Raw genomic sequence first — 4634 nt, forward strand, 5'->3', positions numbered from 1 at the left:
TTGTCTTTTTTTGTAGAAAATTCACTCTTTTGGTTGAAAATGAATCTTTTTGGTCGAAATTTAATTATATCACTTGAAAATCAGTTGATTTTTATTAAAAATTAATTTTTGAAACTATATGTAACTATATGTAAATAAAAACTAAAATGAAAATATTTTTTTGTATACATTTAATCCTTTTGGTAGGAAATTCATTTGTTTGGTTGAAAATTGATTCTATTTCTTACATTTGGTTGAAACTTCTTGCATTTTGTTAAAAATTACTCTTTTTTTTGTAGAAAATTCATCTTTTTGGTTCAAATTTAATTTGTCATGATGTAAATTAGTTTTCTTTTATTGGAAATAAATTATTTGATTTAAAAATTTAACTATTCTATTATTCGTGGAAATATTTTTTAATCATTTGTTTGGTTGAAAATGTAACCATTTCCTTGAAAATTATTTTTATTTACCAAAAAACTTATTTCTCTAACTGAAGATTAAACTATTCTATTTTTTTCGAAACTTGTCTTCTTTGGTAGAAAATTGACCCTTTTAATTAATAAATTTAACATTTATTTCGAAAATTTTATAAAAAATTTAAATTTATTGTTGAAAATTCATTTATTTTATGAAAAATTATTCTTTTTTGGTAGAAAATTAATCTTTGGGACTGAAACTTAATATTTCCATGGTTAAAAATGATTTTTTTAAAAATAAACATTACTTTTTTCAAATAAACATTCATAAGGGTTTTGCAGAGTAAATAAGAAATAATTTTAAGTTTAGATCTTTTAGAATTTTAGAAAAAGCAGCGCGCTCTTCAACCTTTTTTAAAATATCTTATTAGAAACAATTAGCGCTCACTTCGCGGGCTACAACCTTTTTTAGTCGCTTGCACTTTTTAATAATAAAATTATATAAAATAATATATACAGAGAAAAAAGAATTCATAAAAAGAAATGTGATTCTAATTTTAGATTTTTTCTCACAACCTTAAAAACAATTAGAATGCGCTTGGCGTTCGATAACCTTTCTTTGAACCCTTGCATTTTTTCAGATCAATAAAATTATATAAAATAATTTTTGCACGCCAAAAATGAGTATTGAGACAAAAATTTCATTTTAGAATTTTTACAATATCAGAAACAATTTGAGCATGCTTCGCGCACTACGACTTTTTAATTTTTAATTTCTTTAGAACAATAAAATGTTAAAATTAATATTTACGAGGGAAAAATAAAATAAAAAAGAAATAATTGTCATTTAAGAATTGTAACAATCTTAGAAACAATTAAAACATGTTCGGCGCGCGATAGCCTTTTTCGGAATTTTACATTTTTTCGGAATAATAAAATTACATAAAATAATCTTTATACAGGAAAGCACTAAAGCAGAATAGTTAAAAGATATCATTTTAGTTTGAGAGTTTAAAAATTTTTAGAAACAGTTGAAGCGCGTCTTGAGCGCGATCTTTCTTGGCCCTTTGCATTTTTTTACTAATAATAAAATTTAATAAAATAATATTTGAAATTTTAAAAAGAATATTTCAAAAAATTTAATTTTTAATTTTTTCAGAATTGTAGAATCAATTGGAGTGCGCCCGGACTCAGCAGCGTTCTTTTTCCAACCCACTAATTTTGTCAGAATAATAAGATTTTATAATATTCACAGTGTAAAAAAGATTATTTAGCGAAAAAATGATAATTTTAGATTTTTTTACCATTTCAGAAACAATTAAAGCGCGCCTTGTACGCAATTGATTTTTTGGTCCCTTTCATGTTTTTAGAATAATAAAGATTAACTAAAAATTACATTTTAATTGAAAAAAAATATTTCTTTAAGTCAGACATTTTTTTTGCAAGTAAAATTTTTTTTCAATAAAAGAAAGTTTTCTTTGACTGAGAGATAGCGATTAATATTTCTCTTTGATTGAAAGAATTTAACTGTTACATTGAAATTGTATTTGTTTGTAAAACTATTTCTCTTTAACTGAAAATTAAACTATTGTAATGTTTGTTAAAAATTTAAATTTTTTTAGTTGAAGATTCATTTCGTAATTTGGAAATTTGTCTTTTTTGGTAGAAGATTAAGCTTTTCAATTAAACATTTAATTCTTGGTTAATTTTTTTAATTGAAAATTATTCTTTTCTTAACTAAAAATTTAACTATTCCATATTTCATGAAAAAAAAATTGTTGATAGACATTCAATCTTTTTAGTTGAAAGTTGAACTATTTCGTTGAAAATTTATTTCATATATTTGGTTAAGATCTTATCCCTCTAACAAAAAATGAAATTATTCTATTTTTTCTTGATAATTTATCTCTTTTGTTGAAAATTCAACTAATTGCTTAGAAAATTTATTTCTTTAGCTAAACGATTATTTTTTGATTGAAAGTTAATTTTTTAACTAAAAATTAATATATTGCATATTTAATTGAGCATCAATATTCTTTCGTTGAAATTTTAACAACTTGACTAAAAATGTCACTAAAAACTAAAATATTTGTTTAAAAATGTATGTATTTTGCTGAAAGTTATTATTTTTTTTGCAGTAAATTAAACTTATTGTTTAAAATTACAATTATTTGGTTAAATTTTTTTGATTAAAAAGACATTTTTTCTACTAAGAATGTAACAATTCCACATTTGTCGAATTTTCTTTTGATAGAAACTTACTCTTTTTGGTTAAAGACTCATCTGTTTTGTTGAAAATATAATTATTTCGTCTAAAATTCATTTTATTTGGTTAAAAACTTATTTCTCTAACTTAAAATTAAACTATTATATTTTCTGTTGAAAATTGATCATTTTTAGTTGACAATTCATCTATTTTGTTGAAAAATTGATTATTTTTTCAGATAATTCATCTCCTGGATTAAATATTTAACTATTTGGTTTAAAATTTATTTTTTTGATCGAAGATGCATTATTTTGGTTAAAATTTCATTTCTCGGGTTAAAAATTAAACAAATTTTGCCAGAAAATTGATCTTCTTCAGTGAAAGTTCACTTATTGTATTAAAAACTCGCATTTTGAAATAAAGAATTTAATAATAAAATGAAAAATTCTTCTTTGTCGAAAATTCAATTCTTTTGTTGAAAATTCGTATTTCTTGTTTGATTTAACAGTTTTTTATTGAAAATTAATACAATTTTTGTTAGAAAGATCAACTATTAGACTTTTCGTTGAGAATTAATTTTCTTTTATCAAAGATTTATTAGTTTGATTTCAAATTGAACTATTTTGTAGAAAATTCTTTTTTTTTTTGTTAAAACATAATTATTTTAACTAAAATTGTGCAAAATTCATCAATCCTGAATAAGTGTCTATTCTATTATTATGCAACCTATTTGTTAGAGAAAAATTTTTCAAATACTAAAATAGAGAGAAAGAGAAAGTATATAAAATAATAATTTATATTTGTTATAAATTTAATTTTCTTAATTTTAATCGTGTAAAATGATCAAATTCTGGGTTGAAAGAGCAGACTATTATTGTATTCATAAATTAAAATATAACTGCTTAACCAGCTTTCAGAAAAATTAAGATATATACTGACTAGGTATTTAAAATTCATTTCCTTTGAAATCTTACAATTTTGCGAATGGTTCTGGGACCACTGGCGCCGGATTACCTGGAGCTTAATTGCCTTAATTGCACCTCTGATGGCTGTCTGATTGTAATTTTTCCTCTTTCCTTTCAACTTCTTTCTATATTGTTTCAATTTTACTTAAATTCTAAAAATTATTTTACTTATTATCGTAAATTGTCAATATGTTTTTAAAACAATATTTATACTATTATAATAAATTGTGCGCAATATTTGCAATTTAAACAAATTTTATTTCTCTTTAAAGATTCAGTGTCTGGGCCCAGATAAAATATTTGGTATATTCTTACATTTATAATATTTGTAACATTTATAATATTTTACATTTTTCGATCTGAAGATTAACATTCTTTTAATGTTTTTTATTTTTTTGTTTTCAGCGCATATTTAAATTTTAGAATTTTAATTGCATCAAATTTTAACGCTGAGGTTTTAGGTTTAAAATTTTTTGTTCAAAACATTGATAATGAAAAAGGAAAAACTGCTTTCAATTTTTTAATTTATAATTAAAGATTACGAATATTTTGTATTATTATTTTTAATTTCAAGTTAGAAATTCGTCTTATTCGTTGAAAATTAATTTTTTAAACTGAAAATTGAACAATTCTGTTGAAAATTATTTTTTGAACTGAAAATTTAATTATTCTATTTTTAGTCACAAATATTATATGAGAAACTCGTCTCTTAGATTTTGAATTTAACAATTTGGTTGAAAATTAATTTTTTTGGTTAAAAATTCATATTTTTGGATTGAACATCAAACTATTTTGTAGAAAACTCGTCTTTTTGGTTTTACAATTTAACAAAATTGGTTGAAAATTAACATTTTTGTTCAAAATTATCTTTTGGTTTAAAAATTCATATTTTTGGTTTGAAGATTCAACTGTTTTGTGGAAAACTCCTTTTTTGGTATTCGAATTCAACAATTTGATTGAACTTATTTATTTTCTCTTGATTGAAAAATTGTTTACTTAAAAATTCAACTTTAAAATTCGTTTACTTTTTTTTGTTTGGCAAATTCAACTCTAGCGGCAGAAATT

The sequence above is a fragment of the Belonocnema kinseyi genome, chromosome 1 (assembly GCF_010883055.1).
Source record: "Belonocnema kinseyi isolate 2016_QV_RU_SX_M_011 chromosome 1, B_treatae_v1, whole genome shotgun sequence".
NCBI classification, from domain to species: domain Eukaryota; kingdom Metazoa; phylum Arthropoda; class Insecta; order Hymenoptera; family Cynipidae; genus Belonocnema; species Belonocnema kinseyi.